Here is a 19,472-nt window from a genome sequence, read left to right on the forward strand (position 1 = left end):
CATTGAGAGTTTTCTCCTAATTATAAATTCAAGCAACAGGATCTCATACTGGGAATGGAATTTAAAAACTGACAATATATTCTTAATAAAGATTTAATGCACCTTTCATCAGGATCTTTTTCTTCTGACTTCTCTTACATTTCCAGACCAGAATGCCAGATTCTAAGCCTCCAAGGCTCTAAAGTATGTGAAGTGAATGAGAAATCTGGTACCTTTGCCAGATGAGCAGCCTGGAAGCAAGAAGCACATCCTGATCTTTCAGGCTGCTCATCTGGCATAGGTTCCTTAGCCCAAAGACATGTCCTGAGTGAAGCTGGGAGAATTTTCCCTCTCTCATATGAAAACCAAGGAAGCAGGCTTATTCAAATTACTGGCATCAGTTCTTTCCAGTAAAGACCGTCTTTTAGCTCTGAAGAAAATGTTAATGCAAGAAGACAGACTTCTGCCTAGAGGAGCAAGATGCCTGTTCTACAGACTTGGTCAGTGTCCTAGTCCATCTTGGCCAGTAGATGGCACTCTTCATGTGTAATTATTTCATAGCCTCCAGAGGAAAATGGATCCTGATTTCTAGTTCTTTTTTGCCAAAAGGTGTTGTTATGGTATTATAACAAGGACATTCTCTCATTCCCAAAAATATTCATCACAAGAAAAAGAATAACCTCTTATATAAGCATTTCTGAAAAATCTAGAACTTTCACTCAAACTTTTATTGATGGCTTTGCACTCTTAAGGGGAACTTATTAACCAGAACCACAAAGAAACAGGATATAGCTGTGTGAATGGCTGGGGCATGTGAAGATGGAGTGAATGAGGAGAGCTCACTGGGAATTTCTACATTAGAGTAGAAGTACAGGCATACTTTGCTTTATCTTGTTTCACAATTAATTCCAATTTTAACAAATTGAAAGTTTGTGACAACCCCGTGTCAAGCAAGTCTACTGATGCCGTTTTCCAACATCCCTTGCACACTCCCTGTATCTGTAGTAATTCTTAGGATAGTTCAAACCTTCACAAGCAAAAACATCTGAAGGCCCAGATGATCATTGGTGATTTTTAGCAATAAAGTATTTTTTAAATTAAGGTTTGTATGTATGGGCAGTTCTCTGTTGTCTGTTCTCTTACTCTCTGTATATCCCCTACCCCAGCAGTATACCTATGCACGTGACTGGCTTTTCTCTGTACTTGTGTCCCAGCTGGTGATCTTTCTTTTCAAAGGAGTGGTTAGGGGCGTGCCCCTCTACTGCTTTCCCTGGTAAGTAGAGCAGGGAATGAGCTCCCCTATAACTGGCAAAATCCCTCCAATCCCCACTTCCCCATCCCTTAGTCCCCAGTCCCCCCATCCCTCCCAGGACAAAGCCGGCCACCATGTACTTCCTGCCACCAGTGCACCACATATGGTGTAGTGTCACTCCAGGACCTTGCTTCAGACGTGTAAGTGCCCCCATCCATTAAGCTAGTGATGTCTCTGTTGCTGACACCAGTTTCTTTCTTTGTCTTGAAGCTGAGCAAACAGGCTTTGCAGCCTGCAGTGTACAGCCTAACAATTGGTGGCAGCAGCCAGGAGACCACAGAAACTCCTGTGAGTATCAAGATATCGGGAAATACAGGATAGGGGGTGGAAAGTTGTGCAGGGCATCCACTAGCATATGAGACCCCAAAGTTGAAGGTATTATATAGAAGTTTTACAACAAAGGCTATCTGAACAAGGGTAGCCTGAACATCAAGAGATTATTGTGAATTAAAGAACACCAGATATCCCAAATTAAGGAATTCAGCACTTTTCTGCATATGGGAAAATGGAAGCGCCTGGGCTCCATCCCTTTCGTGCATCTTGGCTATCTTGTGGTCACTACCCTGTGTTTTCCACATCCTGAGTTCCTCAGGGCTCATCGTACCGAGTGGCTCCAGCCTGATGGCAACCAGATCACAGGTGTTCTTCTCCTTTCTGAGTGCCCTTAAGGCTCAGGAATTCACATTTGGAGGGGGGAACTGCTGATGACTATGATATCCTTGCTTACTGATATGGCAGGAAATATTCCAGTTCTTAATAGCAATTTGGGAAACTACCCCTATGCTAGAATTAAAACATTTTTCTTTTCTCTCTGCCTTTTCTCTCCAGAAATTGGGGACTTGAGTTCCAAGCAGCCTAATCAGGTGAATGGGAAAGTCTGTCTGCTGGCATGTGCGAGAATCTCAGTATTTGGGGAACCAAGAAATCCACTGAGGCAGAGCTGCCTCACCATACCTGCCTGGTGGCTCAGACAGTAAAGAATCTGCCTGCGTTGCGGGAGATGAAGGTTTGATCCCTGGGTGGGGAAGATCCCCTGCAGAAGGAAATGGCAACCCACTCCAGTGTTCTTGCCTGGAAAATCCCATGGACAGAGGAGCCTGGAAGGCCACAGTCCATGGGGTCGCAAAGAGTTGGACATGACTGAGTGACTTCACTTTCACTTTACCATATTTAAGCTCTAACTCTGTGGAAAACAACCTATGAAGTGTTTTTAAATGTTCATTTGTATGATAATTCTTAGAACATTTTCACCTTATTGTACATTTGTGAAACCTGAAGCTCAGAGAAGTTAGGTGAATTTCTAGGATCACACATAATTGCTGGCAGAATTATGATTCTACACAGAACCCTATATTGCTTGTTATAAGCAATTTTAAAAGTTTCATTTTAGAATTCATTTAGTTTAGAATTAGAATTCATTTAGTTTTAGAATTCATCAGTTTCATTTAGAATTCAAGTTTTAAAATAAGCTTTGATCCCCAGATTAAATAAATGTCTTGTTTCCTTGTGTTCTTTTTATTGGTGCATACTATTATAAATATATATAGCTGTTTTAACCTATTGTTTACCTTTAGTATTGTAAAAGAGAACTTCCTTGATCCAGTTTTACTCCTCCATCTTATGAAGGAATCACCCCAGACTATTATAATGATTGTAATTTGGTTATCTGTGCTTACCCAGGAGCTTGTGATTTTCATAAAATTGATGCTCCACACTAAGGATGAAATAAATAAACTTAATAAGGAAGAATGCAAATAATGTTAGGAATAGAAAAATTCTTGGCATACCTATCTTTTCTAGAAAATGAAATGAGATTATAGTAGTAATGCTAAAAACAGTGTGATAAAGGGAAATTAGGTGAACAAATGATTAAATTTCAATTCTGAAATTGAAATATCTGTATTAATTAGATTTAAGATAAAATATATATCTATTAACATGATGAAAAAAAATTTCAGTAGATGGTTCAAGATGAATACTTAGTAATCTAGAAATTGAGTGTGTGTGTTAGTCACTCAGTCGTGTCTGACTTTTGCGACCCCATGGACTGTAGCTCACCAGGCTCCTCTGTCCATGAAATTCTCCAGGCAAGAATACTGGAGTGGGTAGCCATGCCCTTCTCCAAGAGATCTTCCCAACCCGGGGATTGAACCTAGGTCTACTGCATTGCAGGCAGATTCTTGACCATCTGAGCTACTCTTCTCATCTCATATATCAGTTCAGTGGCTCAGTTGTGTCCAACTCTTTGTGACCCTATGGACTGCAGCATGCCAGGCTTCCTTGTCCAGCACCAACTCCCGGAGCTTGCTCAAACTCATGTCCATCAAGTCAGTGATGCCATCCATTTCATCCTCTGTCGTTCCCTTCTCCTCCTGCCTTCAATCTTTCCCAGCATTGGGGTCTTTTTCTAAGGAGTCAGTTCTTTACCTCTGGTGGCCAAAACATTAGAGTTTCAGCATCAGTCGTTCTAGTGAATATTCGGGACTGATTTCCTTTAGAATTGACTGGTTTGATCTCCTTGCAGTCCAAGAGACTTTCAAGAGTCTTCTACCAGCACCGCAGTTCAAAACCATCAGTTCTTTGGCGCTCAGGTTTCTTTATGGTCCAACTCTCACATCATACATGACTACTATAAAAACCATAGCTTTGACTAGACAGACCTTTGTTGGTAAAGTAATGTCTCCTCTTTTTAATATGCTGTCTAGGTTTGTCATAACTTTTCTTCCAAGGAGCAAGCGTCTTTTAATTTCATGGTTGCAGTCACCATCTGCAGAGATTTTGGAACCCAAGAAAATAAAGTCTGTCACTGTTTCCATTGTTTCCATCTCTTTGCCATGAAGTGATGTGACCAAATGCCATGATCGTAGTTTTCTGAATGTTGAATTTTAAGCCAGCTTTTTCACTCTCCTCTTTCACTTTCATCAAGAGGCTCTTCAGTTTCTCTTCACTTTCTGCCATAAGGGTGGTGTCATCTGTATATCTGAGGTTATTGATATTTCTCCCTGTGATCTTGATTCCAGCTTGTGCTTCATCCAGCCTGGCATTTCACATGATGTACTCTGCATATAAGAGTACATATCATATATGACAGTAAAATCTTGACGGAATGGAGAATTGGCATTGAGATTAGGTTTAAAAAGGAGAGAGGGGTTCAGGGGTAACATTGTAACCATGAGAAATAGCTAACCAAAAAAAAAAGTTGTTTTTTTAAAAAATATATATAAGTTTTTAACTTCAAATGATAAAGGACATGGCTATAGAGACTTATCTGGCAAGTTGACTGAATGAAGCCTGATCTCAGAATTTCCTCACCCAGAAACCAATAAAATAAGGAAAATTAAGTAAAATATACAAAATACATAAGCAGCCATCAAAGAAAGGAGAGGAATAATATTTGAAAAGCATTCGGTCTTGAATTAGGGAAGAATAGTATAATAGTTCATTTTATGTCAACTTGGCTAGGCCACAGTACCAAGATACTTAGTCAAACATTATTCTAGATGTTTCTGGAAAGTAGGTTTTACATGAGATTATGGGAATTTGACATTTAAATCAGTACACTTTGAGTAGTGCATATTATCTTCCATATTATGGGTGGGCCTCATTCAATCAGTTGAAGGCCTTAATAGAAAAAGATTGACCCTCCCAGGAATAAGAAGAAATTCCTCCAGATACTGCCTTTGGACTCAAGCAGCACAGCTCTTCCCTGGGTTTCCAGCCTGTGGCCTTCCCTGCAAATTTTGAAGTTGCCAGGACTCCATAGTCACCTAAGCAAATTCCTAAAATTACTCTCTCTCTTTGGTCCCTGCTGGTTCTGTTTCTGGAAAACCCTGACCAATACAGGCTGGGAAGCCAAATGTTTTCAAATCTTCTCCATCTACTAAATTTCCCCATCCTCCCTTCCTCCAGAAGGGAGAGCAAGACAGCAAAGGACAGAAGTCTGTTGAAATTTTACTCAGTGGCTGGCCAACCCCAAGCTGGAGAGCAGCAAATCCAGATGCTGAGTGAGTAACCTCAGGAGAATATTGGAGACAACCCCTCAGCCCCTCCACCACACGTACACCCAGTTACAGCCCCTGCTACCTTAGCAATTCACACACACTTCCCAGTGAAATACCTCATTGAAAATACTGATAACAGAAATTCCTCTCAGCTTATACCATATTTAATACATTTGAATTAAGAAAATGTCATTAGGCTCTCAGCTTATACCATATTTAATACATTTGAATTAAGAAAATGTCACTAGGCTCCCAGTAAAACTGATACTGTTAATTCATACTCCTTAGCTTATATCACACATCTCTCTTTTGCTATCTGGGCAGGATTTTTACTACTGGGTAAAACAGATGTCAAGATTATTACTCATCTTGACTGTAAGTCGGAAAATTATGATTGTGTTTTTCCCTAGTTTGTCATTTGGATGGGTAAATGATGAAGCACTGATCGAATTTATACTTTAACTATAATACCTATTTTACTTCCCTGGTGGCTCAGAGAGTAAAGCATCTGCCTACAATGTGGGAAAAGTGGGTTTGATCCCTGGGTCAGGAAGATCCCCTGGAGAAGGAAATGGCAACCTACTCCAGTACTCTTGCCTGGAAAATCCCATGGACAGAGGAGCCTGGTAGGCTACAGTTCATAGGGTCACAAAAAGTTGGACATGACTGAGCAACTTCACTTTTACTTTCATAATACCTATAAAAATCACTCCAAAATGCTCAGAGGATGCAGAATTGTTGCAAGTGTGTATGCTGACTCATAGAGAGGTATTAATATGATATATGCATATCTAATGCAGCAGGCTCAGGCATAAATATGTCTTATCATGGGAGGTTTTTATTTAAAAAAAGATTGTTATTCAAAGTAGCAATGAGAGCATTTTTCTATTTAATGATAGTTGAAGCCTTATATTTGTAATAAATCTGTAAAACTAAAATTTTACTGTTGAGAATTGTTTCAGTTCAGTTCAGTCACTCAGTCATGTCTGACTCTTTGCGACCCCATGAATCGCAGCACGCCAGGCCTCCCTGTCCATCACCATCTCCCGGAGTTCACTCAGACTCAACGTCCATCAAGTCGGTGATGCCATCCAGCCATCTCATCCTCTATTGTCCCCTTTTCCTCCTGCCCCCAATCCCTTCCAGCATCAGACTCTTTTCCAATGAGTCAACTCTTCGCATGAGGTGGCCAAAGTGCTGGAGTTTCAGCTTTAGCATCAGTCCTTCCAAAGAACACCCAGGGCTGATCTCCTTTAGAATGGACTGGTGGGATCTCCTTGTAGTCCAAGGGACTCTCAGGAGTCTTCTCCAACACCACAGTTCAAAAGCATCAATTCTTTGGCACTCAGCTTTCTTCACAGTCCAACTCTCACATCCATACATGACCACTGGAAAAACCATGGCCTTGACTAGATGGACCTTTGTTGGCAACGTAATGTCTCTGCTTTTGAATATGCTATCTAGGTTGGTCATAACTTTCCTTCCAAGGAGTAAGCATCTTTTAATTTCATGGCTGCAATCACCATCTGCAGTGATTTTGGAGCCTCAAAAAATAAAGTCTGACACTTTCCACTGTTTCCCTATCTATTTCCCATGATGGGACCGGATGCCATGATCTTCGTTTTCTGAATGTTGAGCTTTAAGCCAACTTTTTCACTCTTCTCTTTCACTTTCATCAAGAGGCTTTTTAGTTCCTCTTCGCTTTCTGCCATAACAGTGGTGTCATCTGCATATCTGAGGTTCTTGATATTTCTCCCGGCAATCTTGATTTCAGCTTGTGCTTCTTCCAGCCCAGCTTTTCTCATGATGTACTCTGCATATAAGTTAAATAAACAGGGTGACAATATACAGCCTTGATGAACTCCTTTTCCTATTTGGAACCAGTCTGTTGTTCCATGTCCAGTTCTAACTGTTGCTTCCTGACCTGCATACAGGTTTCTCAAGAGGCAGGTCAGGTGGTCTGGTATTCCCATCTCTTTCAGAATTTTCCACAACTTATTGTGATTCACACAGTCAAAGGCTTTGGCATAGTCAATAAAGCAGAAATAGATGGTTTTCTGGAACTCTCTTGCTTTTTCAATGATCCAGCAGATGTTGGCAATCTCTGGTTCCTCTGACTTTTCTAAAACCAGCTTGAACATCTGAATTGTTTAATGCACTGTAAATCTGAGGTGTTCTTGGTTCTTATTGAACTCCATGTCCGGGTTGGCAGCTCTGCCTGTTGTGCAGTACAGGGGAGTGATTCAAAGGGAGGCTCTGGTCTGCAGAGTAGTTTGTAGACCACGAACACATCTTTGTGCCTTTAACTACTCCATCCCAAAGAGTCCATGCCCTGTCTGAAGCCAGAGACTCTGGAGACTCTTTCTGGTAGTAACAGACAAAGAATAAAGAAACAGCTTATGATAGCATCAAAATCTATTGGTGCCAAGAAAGCCATTTTGTACCATGAAGGGACATCCCCAGAAAGTGGTAGGATTTCTGCATAGCTCAGAAGCTTGTTCTCTGGTTTTGGTCACTGCCCTTGTTGCACTTGCCAGAGGGCTGTCTCCCCTGAAAGGACTTTCCTCTTACACCCAAAAGCTGGGTCCTACTTTGTTTCCCTTTAGCTACAGCTACAGTGTTAGGAGAGGCCTTCCCAGGCAGCACTAGTGGTGAAGAATTTGCCTGCCAGTGCAGGAGATGTAAAGAGACACAGCGATCCCTGGGTCAGGAAGATTCCACAGAAGAGGACATGGCAACCCACTCCAGTATTCTTGCCTTGAGAATCCCTTGGACAGAGGAACCTGCCAGGCTACAGTCCATGGGGTCGCAAAGAGTCAGACATGACTGAGTGACTTTCATTCATCATTCACTATGACATCATACTCAACAGAAATTAAGGAAAACCTCTCTTGCAGATGTTTCTACAAAGCCTAGACATTTTATTTAATATTTGCCTTCTATTCGTGTTGTTCGGGGAAAACTTTAAGTGGAAACCAAACAGCAGAAAGCAATTGTGTGAATGGTGGAGAGGTTAAAAAGTGAATGAGAAGGGTGGTATGGGGATTTCTACCTTGGAGGGGAAGGCAATATTTTTTGTGAAATGGGAATGTATCCTGGAATGCTGAGAAGAGAATGCACCAGGCTCCAGACCTTTAGATAACGTGTTCTTCTGCCCTTTATCTAAATATTTGTACCCCTCTCTCAGATGTTAACGTAAGCCACCATTTCACCTCTGAACATAAATGACACACTTCTTTGAAATAAGGGGAAAAAATGACATTTTTTTCAGCCTTCTGTAGAATTCATTATAGAATTCTTTTTTTAGGCTGCCTCCTTTGGAGGTCAGTTACTGAAAAGTAGGTCACAGTTCCTGAGAACTTTATAGAGACAAATAATATTCACTTATATAGCTGTCTGAAGGAAAACAGGAAAATACCTACCATATTTTAATTCCTTACTCTAATATATGATGCTAAATGCCTTTAAATGCCTAAGTTTATTTAATATTCACAAAAACTCTATAAATATTTTGAACTCGTTTTATTTATGGAAAAGCTGAGGCTTAGATTAAGTGGGTTTCTCAACATCACACGTGTGTCCAAACAGAATGGAATTTCAGTGAAAAATGCCTTATTGTGAGTTATGGGTGATTCTGTGAGCTTTGTATTCTAGATTTCTGTTCCAATTGTTAAATCTGTTCTTACTCCTGATTTAAACACAACACTCTCTCGCTCTACAGATTTTGATGGTTCATGTTGTTTTTGAGCTGATTTTGACCATTTTCTTTTCCTTTACCTGAAGTTTTGAGAAAGAGGTTGCCTGATCCAGTTTCCCACTTTCTTTTTTGAAGAAAGTCTCAGTCTTTATATTCAGTATAATTTTTGTTATTTCAGAATCCATCACATCCTTTTAAATTACAAACGCACACATCCAATTAACTAGCAAATGATATTTGCATATAAATGTCTGCCAGTCAACTAGAGAGGGTATCTACTGCTTTTGCTTTTGTTTCCTGACATTCTCCATTCTTGCTCTTACTGAGAGAATTCATTTGTTTTTCCTTCTTCTTATTATTGCATTCGTTGTTATTATTTTTGTTTAGTTGCTGAGTCATGTGCGACTTTTTTGCAACCCCATGGACTTTTTTGCAAGCCCACAAGACTCCTCTGTCCGTGGGATTTTCCAGGTAAGCATACTGAAACAGGTTGTCATTTCCTACTCCAAGGGCTCTTCCTGACCCAAGGATCAAGCCTCCATCTCCTGCATTACCAGGCAGATTCTTTACCACTGAGCCACCTGGGAAGCCCATTATTGCATTAAGTATGATTGCTATTTTTAAATTTCTTTTCCTTCAAAAATCAAAAATATAAGAAGTTTTCTATAATAAAAATTTAATAAACAGAAGGACAATAAGCTAATTATGGACACATTTTTATTACAGTGTAAAAGTACACAAATATATACATAAAAGTACTTTAATTCTTTTAAATAGTCAAATAAATATTTTTTAAAGATAAATATTTAAGTAGATAAATAAATAAAAAGATTGTCTTGGGCATGTTTGAGGGACTAGCATGTCAGACTTCCCTGTCCTTTACTATGTCCTGTAGCTTACTCAAACTCATGTCCATTGAGTCAGTGATGCCATCCAATCATCTCATCCTCTGTTGTCCCCTTCACCTCCTGTATGTGTATATATCTGGCATGGCAACCCACTCCAGTATTCTTGCCTGGGAAATCCCATGGCAGAGGAGCCTGGCAGGCTCCGGTCCATGGGGTCGCCAAGAGTCGGACACGACCGAAGCGACTTAGCGGCAGAAGCAGCAACTGATTTACTTTGCTGTACAGCAGAAACACAGCATTGTAAATCAACTATACGCCAATAGAAATTACTTTTTAAAAAGATCCGTTATCAAAAATAATATTTAAAAACTAGGAAAGTAGGCTTCCTCGACTATTACAGATAGCTCTTTCCAAGAAAACACCTTTTTAACTCTGAAGAAAAATCTCCTGCTAGAGGACAAGACTTTTGCCTAGAACAGAAACCAGGTTTTCACATTGGTCGATGACATTATCTATCTTGGCCAATAGGTGGCATTCCTCCCTTATAAATAGTCTAAGTGAAATGGATCCTGCTTTCTATTTCCTTTTTCCTACAGCTACCATTACATCATTGTAACATTCACTCACTTCCAAAAATATTCATCATGAGAAAAAGAAAAGAAAAATTCCTGTCACGTGAGAGTTTCTGAGAAACCTAGAACTTTCACACAATTTTTTATTTCAGTTAGAGATTTTATGCTCAAGTAAAATAGACAGCGGGCTTCCCTGATGGCTCAGTTGGTAAAGCATCTGCCTGCAATGCAGGAGTTGTTGTTAGTCACTCAGTCGGGTCTGATTCTTTGCAACCCCATGGTCTGTAGCCTGCCAGGCTCCTCTGTCCATGGGATTCTTCAGACAAGAATACTGGAGTGAGTTGCCATTTCCTTCTCTAGCAATGCAGGGAGACCCCAGTTCAATTCCTGGGTAGGGAAAATCTGCTGGAGAAGAAATAGGCTACCCACTCCAGTATTCTTGGGCATCCCTTGTGGCTCAGCTGGTAAAGAATCTGCCTGCAATGTCAGAGACCTGGGTTCAATCCCGCAGTTGGGAAGAGCCCCTGGAGAAGGAACAGGCTACCCGCTTCAGTATTCTGGCCTGGAGTATTCCATGGACTGTATAGCCCATGGGATCTCCAAAGAGTTGGACACGACTGAGCGACTTTCACTTTCAAAATAGACAGCAAGAAACCACAAGGGAATAGGAAACAGCTGTATGAAAGGATATTACAGGTTACTGCAGAGTGAGTGAGGAGAGCACACAGGGCCTTTCTTCACTGGGAGGAAGGAAGCAATTATGAAACGGAGTGAAAGAATGGGATCCAGGAAAACAGAGGAAAAGGGGAAGTAAGGCAGGTATCAGAATTGTTTATTGCAAATAGATATATATTTTAATATGTTCTATACAGTAATGCATGCCATCAAACATTATATACTATATATTATTTTTACATATATATATATTTTTTTTCAACTTTCCTTTAGGAGGCTGGTCTCTGTACCAGTGCTTGAAGCCCAAGATGGAATCGAGATTGCCAGGAGAAATATTAAAAACCTCAGATACACAGATGACACCACCCTTATGGCAGAAAGTGAAGAGAAACTAAAGAGCCTCTTGATGAAAGTGAAAGATGAGAGTGAAAAGCTGGCTTAAAACTCAACATTCAAAAAACTAAGATCATGGCATGTGGTCCCATCACTTCATGGCAAATAGATGGGGAAACAATGCAAACAGTGAGAGACTTTATTTTCTTGGGCTTCAGGATCACTGAAGATGGTGACTGCAGCCATGAAATTAAAAGACACTTGCTCCTTAGAAGAAAAGCTATGACCAACCTAGACAGCATATTAAAAAGCAGAGAAATTACTTTACTGACAAAGGTTCATCTAGACAAAGTTATGGTTTTTCCAGCATTCATGTATGGGTGTGAGAGTTGGACCATAAAGAAAGCTGAGTGCCGAAGACTTGATGTTTTTGAACTGTGGTGCTGTAGAAGACTCTTGAGAGTCTCTGGACTAGAGGAGATCAAACCAGTCAATCCTAAAGGAAATCAGTCCTGAATATTCATTGGAAGGACTGATGCTGAAGCTGAAGCTCAGTCACCTGATGGTCACCTGATACGAAGAACTAACTCCTTGGAAAAGACCCTGATGCTGGGAAAGATTGAAGACAGTAGTAGAGGGGCACGACAGAGGATGAGATGGTTGGATGGCATCACCACCTCGATGGATATGAGTTTGAGCAAGCGTTGGTGATGGACAAGGAAGCCTGGCATGCTGTCGTCCATGGGATCACAGAGTCAGACACGATTGAGCAACTGATTGAACTGAACTGATAAAGAATACTAAAATTGAGACAAAAGAAAACAACTATTAAGCCAATGGAGATAAAACAGAAAATAGAATCATATTTAAGGTCAATTAATTCAAGAGAGGGGGCTTCCCTGCTGGCTCAGATGGTAAGGAATTGGCCTGTGATGAGGGAGAATTAAGTTCAATCCCTGGCTTGGGAAGATGCCCTAGTGAAGGGAACAGCTATTCCAGTATCCTTGCCTGGAGATTTCCATGGACAGAGGAGCCTGGTAAGCTACAGTCCATGGGGTCACAGAGAGTTAGACATGACTGAGCAACTAACACACACAATACCCACAATCCAAGAGAGGGCAGGAAATTAAGAGAACAAAGTCACAATAACAATTAAACATAAAATAAATAAAAGGAGAATAGCAAAAGTCAAGGAAATAGGAAATCTATAAAGAAAATAAGAAAAAGCAAGAATTTGTTTAAAGAAAAAGTTTAATAAATTATAGAACTCTAACCAGACTGATCTAACTCAAAAGAGGAAACAATTTACCACACTAGTATTAGTCATCCCTCAATCTACACCAGTCTAGTTTCTGCCCTACTTTTCTGCCAAACCGGATCTTACTAAAGTCACCAAAGGCATCTGTGCTTCCAGAGCCACTGGAGAGTTTAGCCCTGTGTGAAAGTGGTGGTGGCTCAGTCGTGTCCAACTCTTTACGACCCCATGGAACCCGCCAGGCTCCTCTATCCATGGGGATTCTCCAGGCAAGAATACGGGAGTGGGTTGCCATGCCCTCCTCCAGAGGATCTTCCCAACCCAGGAATCAAACCAGGGTCTCCTGCATTGTAGGCATATTCTTTACCAGCTGACCCACCAGGGAACCCCCTATATATATATGACACAATGTAATTAAAAATAATAATAATAAAAAATAGAAATTTTCTATACCCCAAAAATTTAATGAACAAAGAAAATAATAAATTGACTAAATACAAAGTATGTATTTTTTTTTCTGAAACCACTGTGTAAAGATTCACATATTATTATATGAACAAAAGTTATTTAAATCTTTATAAATAGGTAGATAAATAGATAAATAGATCAGCTTGGGCATTTGTGAGGGCCTAGTGCCTGTAGAATAGAACATGATGTAGCTTAAACTTCTTGAAAACATTTGACAACCTGATTCAATTCAGGGTGCAATGACAGCAGAAATGAGAGTCCTTGACATGGCAGCGCAGGAGGAAGTGTGGTCTGTTGGTCCATGAGAATCATTTCCGTGTTGAACCAGGTGTGTGTCAGTCCTTTCTCCTGAATCTCTCCTGCAAGTTTGTTGAGGAAAAGAAGGCTCTCATGACTTGTGCTCTGACAACCTCCCAGGCACAAGGGCTGTGTCTCTTCTCTTGCAGATAGAGAGTGATTGTGTGGAAGTATTTCCTCACAGCCAGACTGGAGTCCTCCTTGAGCAGGGGAGCCCCTCGCAGCCCCTCCTTCTGCCTCAGACAGGCTTATAGGTCAGTGAGTTGCTGATCCAGTGCAGCGCAGAGCTTGTCCAGGAGGCTCTCGTCCCATGTGGTGTCAGAGCCCTCTGTGCTGAAGAGCTGGAAGGTGTGCTGGGTCATCTCGTGGAGCACAGAGATGGCTTGAGCCTTCTGCAACTGGCTGCCACCCAGCGCCTCCTGGGGGAATGCGAAGTCATTTCTGTCCTGCAGGCAGGAGGAAGGGGAGACCCTCCTCAGCTGTCGCAGGAGCGTCAGGACCCTCCTGTTGGCCAGGCTGTGGGTGTGAGGCAGGTGGCAGCCCAGAGAGCAGATGGCGTTGCAGTTGAGCAGCAGCAGGGCCAGGAGGAGGGACCAGGCTGGGGCCACCGGGGACCTTGCAGATGCTTGTGGCCTGGGGAGGTGGGTGACTGTGAACCTGCTTTCTAGGTTCCCTGAAAACCTTCCTTCAGGCCTGTCTTAAATAGGAGCCCATGGGTTCCATATTATGAAAGTTCCCTCTTACTTCCCACTTCTCTCTTTGCTTTTCATTTTGTACTCTCCAAGTGGGTTAGGGCAGAATTTCTCAACCTTTTTTTTTTTTTTTCATGTTACCCTTATTTCTTCTGCCCACAGAGCCTTTTTAGATATTTTTTTTTCCTAATTCCTCCCCACCCCGTGAAATTTTGATAACACTGATATATTGTGTATGTATTTATGTAACCTATGGATATCTCTACTCTGTAGATAGAAAAAGAAAGTGCAAATCTTACTCTTTAAATTCAGTGCAGAGTTAAAATTTCAGCTGTAACTTAAATCTGAGAGCTACTGAATTTTAATTTAACTTTAAAACTAAGTTTTCAGAGTGACTTTTGATGTAACATATTTACTTATATAAGTAGGAATTATCAAATTACATATTCAAGTAAAATTTAGATAAATATTTTATAATAACACCAAAGTATAGACATATATAAAAGTCATTCAAAGCTGCTCAGAATCATTGAAAAACTTATTTCTTTCATATTTATTTTAGGTACTTAACATTTAATTTCACTTCATATCAAAAAAAGAATTGTTACTTCACTGCCTGTTAGATAGTCATCTGGATATTGTTACCATTTTCTTCTGTTTACCACTCACCACAATTATGGATATGTTGAACAACTCTAGTAGAATTACATAATAAAATGGAATTTTTAATTTTATTTACAAATAAAATTTTCTATTTGTATTTAATTTCCAGAGTCCAAATCACACTGAAACTCAAATACAAGCAACATCCACAAGAAAGCCAATGATTGCTCATAAGTATGGAAAGGCCACCTCTCACGATATGACTTTGAGATCACGCAACTGATGGAGAGAAGGTTCTCCAATGAACCATCAAGTCACCTTAGGTTGTACCACTGTTGGCATACATAATTTGTTTTTCTTCCTTGAACTCAATCTCAATGCTTCCCTTGTGCATAATAGATTAGAAAGACCAAATACGGAAATAAATACTAAGGAGTAAGAGTTTGTTATATCTGGTTGAGCTTTGAAGTACCACAAATAATTGTAATGACAGGATTTGCTCATATTCCAAAAAACAAACGTCTGCAAACGTGGAAACATATCATCCCCAGTGAGAAAGCATGATTTAGGAGTCACCGTCCATTTGAATCTATCTCTTTATTGTTGCATTAAATTTAGATTTCCCAGGGGACATTCAAGGTTCCAATCCAAGTCTGTTCTTTTCAAACAAAAGGAACCCCTCTGTGATTTATTCAGAACCGGATAAATATTGATTTTTTTCATGGGAAGAATTAGCTTTCAGTTCTGCTTCTGATTTTTACAGTGAATTTTCTGTTGCCTCAGCCTCTATGTTCCAAACTTCAGGCAATAGGTTGTGAGCATCTTTGACAAATCAACCCTGTAGTGACCAGACTCCATCTCACTGTCTCTGAGCTCTTTGGCACCAGGCCCAGTATAATCGAGCAACAAGCAGTTTCCACTAGAGCAGTTTCTCAGATTTCCTCCTACCACTGGGAGGTATTTACAGATGACCGAGCTATTTTGCTTCCTTTTGAACATATCTGCTAGGATTGTAATAGACAATAGCTAATATTTTTACTCTACTCCTCCTAGTATCAGTGACGCCTACTAGAGTCTTCCCTAGTGGCTCAGTGGTATCTGCCTGAAATGCGGGAGACACCAATCAAATCCCTGACCTGAGAAGATGCCAGGTGCCGCAGAGCAACTGAGTCCATGAGCCACAACTATCGAGCATGTACTCTAGAGCTGGGGAACTGCAACTACTGAGCCCATGTGCCACAACCACTGAAGCCAAAGAGCGCTAGACCTGTGCTCTGTAACAAGAGAAGCTACCGCATTGAGAAGCCCACACACTGCAACTGGAGAATAGCCCTGACTCACTGCAACTAGAGAAAAGCCCTAGCAGCAAGGAAGACCAGCACAGCCATGAATAAGTAAATAGAATTATTATTTTTTTAAATAATGCCTACTATGTTTATTGATAAAACCAGTAGGATTCTCTTTCCTTGAAGGTGCATATAGCTCTAGGGATTCAAATGGCAAGAGCAGCACAATCTTCAGCTTTTGCCTGGGCTTCCCAGGTGGTGCTAGTCATAATGAACCCACCTGCCAATGCGTAAAATTTGTGGGTTCAATCCCTGGGTCAGGAAGATCCCCTGGAGAAGGGCATGGCAAACCACCCCAATATTCTTGCCTGGAGACTCCCATGAAGAGAGGCGCCAGGCAGGTTACGGTCCATGGGGTCACTAAGAGTCAGATACCTCTGACACACGGGAGGATGCCTTGTCTCTAATTTGTCCTCTACTAGGTCATGATAGAAAAGAATAAGCCTGGTGTCATCTACAGAGCCATGTATCTGAACTCAAGCTCGCCCTGATTCACAGTGAACAGCTACCAGACAATTTCCCACATTACTGTTTGGTGCATCCTTACTGACGTGGCAATTACTACTTGCATCCTGATGTTCTTTGGAGATTCCTCACAAAGAATGATGAATGGCCATCTTCATCCTGTATCTTCATTCCCCTCCATGGGATGGTGGGCTCCATTCCAGTCTGATTTCCAAAATTTGGCATATGAGAATTAAACACTTACTTCAGGCTCAAAATCAGAGTTTGGATTCTGAGTCCTTTGTCTGCTCCTTTGGCAGAAATTGAGAAATGAGAAATTGTTCATTCTCCTTTATTTACTCAGCCTGACTATGTCCTCTCTTCTAGATGTCAAGTATGTAGCCTTCAGTGACCTTTCTGGTCTGAAAGTTTCAGTCCCCACAAAATTCTTATCTTGAAGTCCTAATCTCCAGTATTAGGTGACAAACCCTTAGGGATGTGATTAGGGTGTGAATATGGAGGTCTCAAGAATGGGATTAGTGCCCTTATAAAAGATGTGGATATAAAACCCTCCCTCTCCGGTCCTGCAATTATACAAGAAAGAACTCTACAGTGTGAGACCTGAAGCAGGCTCTCACAAGAACTGGGCCAAGCTGACACCCAGATCTTAGAATTCCAGACTCTAGAACTGTGAGCAATACATTTCTGCTTTTTACAAACTACCCAGTCTATGCTATTTTGTTGAAGAAGCCCAAATAGTGAGATCTGGCCTGATCTGTTGTATCCTCAGAATACCTCTCAGGAGTCTGTAAAATAGCTATAGGGAGAGACACATCCAACTCAACCCCATTTCCTAGACATCTAGTCTGAGCCCTATCACTGCTTGAGCTCAACCATATTTACGTAACGTCAATTCACAATGATGACAATGATAGGAGAAAGAGTAACACCAACATCTATTAAATAGGATGTGAGAAGACAAAAATCTAAAGATACTTTAAAGATTCCTCATGGTTCTACAAGGGAAGCTACAGTGGAATATTGTGAGAGGCATTTTTCTAAAGTTCATTTATAGGAATATTTTATTCAAGTTTGTGTTTTTAATATTTGGAAGGTGTGATGAGTGGAAGACCCACTGTCCCCTTTTAGTTCAGTGATTCTCAAGTACTTGCAAGGAGCTGCCTGATCATTCTTTCCTTGTCTCCCTCAGGTAATAAGGAAACACTTTGTCTACACTTGTAGATGTTCTCCTCATTGGCCTATGCCTTTGGGAGTCAACCTGAATGCTTCTTTCAAATAGTCTATGATGCTGTGAACTCTGAGTGACAGCTCTGTCATCTTCTCCAAGCTGAAACTGTGATATAAGAGTTTGTCAGAGTGTGTGCAAGCAAGAACATTGAATTTCCCCTTGCACACCCACCCAGAGCTCCATTAGGACAAATAGTGCAAAAATGAAAAAACAATCTTGTGCACTGAACTTGTATTCTCCTCTTTTAATCATCCAATTATTTCCCAACTTCTTTGCAGTAAGATTCCCATGAGGATAAGTCCAGGCCATGTAATGTGAGAAGTGCTATTACCCCATCTGGTCCTGATCCTTGGAAGCATCCCATGTGATCCACTAGACTTTTCTCTTTGCCTTCAAGGAGAATAGACTCAAGTGCTACAGAGAAATTTAGAGTCACATGTTGATGATAGGAAAAATGCAAAACAAGGGGACCCATGTCCTCAACTCACTGCTTGAAGGAGAGCAAGTTACAAGATTCACCTGATCAAGAAGGCCTGCATTGTGCTCTTCAAAAAGGAAAGAAAAGTGTCCATTAGAATCAAATTCCTGACACTTTGCTTTTACCTGTTACAGAGACTAAGCGTTAGGTTAACTGACAAATACCTTTAACAACATACTATCTTAAAAACTTTTCCATAAAAAAATAAATTTCATATGTTGAAAATAGCAAATACCCACAAAACACATAAAAAGATCTTTTACATTATGTTATAAAATTGTTTAGTAAAGAAAAGAGATTGTGTTATTCTGTCTAAATATTTTTGTAAAATTGTGATTTTCATTTCAGTCATTTTTCACCTTGTAAGCAAACAGATGATCACTTTGGAGTCTTAAGCAAACAACAGTCTGATTGAGTGGAGAATGTCACAAGTATAATTTTCATTTTATCTGTTGACTTTTCTTGAGGATTCTTACATGAGGGAAAGATACTTTTCAATTTCCACTCTGACAACCTCCCAGGCACAGGGGCTGTATTCCTTTCCCTTCAGGTAGAGATGGATACCTTGGAAATACTTCCGGACAGCAATTCCCAAATCAGGACAATCCACAGTCATTTCTTCCAGCTGTTCCAGGCTCTGATTCAGGCTGGAGAGCAGTTTGTCGAGGAGGCTGCTGTTCCAAGCAGCACAGCTGCTCTCCGTGGTGAAGAGGCTGAGATCTGCTGGAGCATCCATTGGTGATAACTGGTGCCTTGAGTCATCTGGATTGGGCTGATATTCTCTCTTCTCCAAGGAAACTTGAAGTCGTGTCTGTGCTCTAGGCATGACAAAGAGGGGATCGTTTTCATCTGTCTTAAATGTGTGAAGATTTCTTTGTTGTCCAGAGGACAAGCAGGAATGGAACAGAGCATCACTCCTGCCACTAGCAAATAGATCTTGGCCATAGGGAGTTTCCACAGTTTATTGGAAAACTGTTTATTTATAAACTGGAAAATTCTGAAAGAGATGGGAATACCAGACCACCTGACCTGCCTCTTGAGAAACCTGTATGCAGGTCAGGAAGCAACAGTTAGAACTGGACATGGAACAAAAGACTGGTTCCGTACAGGAAAAGGAGTACGTCAAGGCTGTATATTGTCACCCTGCTTATTTAACTTATATGCAGAGTACATCATGAGAAATGCTGTGCTGGAGGAAGCACAAGCTGGAATCACGATTGCCA

The 19,472-nt window shown here is 40.8% G+C and overlaps 1 long non-coding RNA gene and 2 pseudogenes across 1 annotated transcript; 1 reads left to right on the forward strand and 2 right to left on the reverse strand.

Annotated features, from left to right (window-relative positions):
- Positions 1 to 1,093: 1,093 nt before the first annotated feature.
- LOC147366749 (uncharacterized) lies at positions 1,094 to 12,666 on the forward strand. The gene is made up of 4 exons (XR_015169064.1): positions 1,094 to 1,579; positions 2,120 to 2,154; positions 9,377 to 9,460; positions 11,358 to 12,666. It is a non-coding gene; the product is annotated as an uncharacterized LOC147366749 (long non-coding RNA).
- An 809-nt stretch (positions 12,667 to 13,475) lies between these two features.
- LOC147366750 (interferon alpha-B-like) lies at positions 13,476 to 14,160 on the reverse strand (annotated as a pseudogene).
- Positions 14,161 to 18,721: 4,561 nt separating this feature from the next.
- Positions 18,722 to 19,265, reverse strand: LOC147366751 (interferon omega-1-like; annotated as a pseudogene).
- Between the last annotated feature and the right edge of the window lie 207 nt (positions 19,266 to 19,472).

Source organism: Bos grunniens, chromosome 8, assembly GCF_055505025.1.
Source record: "Bos grunniens cultivar Pamir isolate PY7600 chromosome 8, Bosgru_T2T1.0, whole genome shotgun sequence".
Taxonomy (NCBI): Eukaryota; Metazoa; Chordata; class Mammalia; order Artiodactyla; family Bovidae; genus Bos; species Bos grunniens.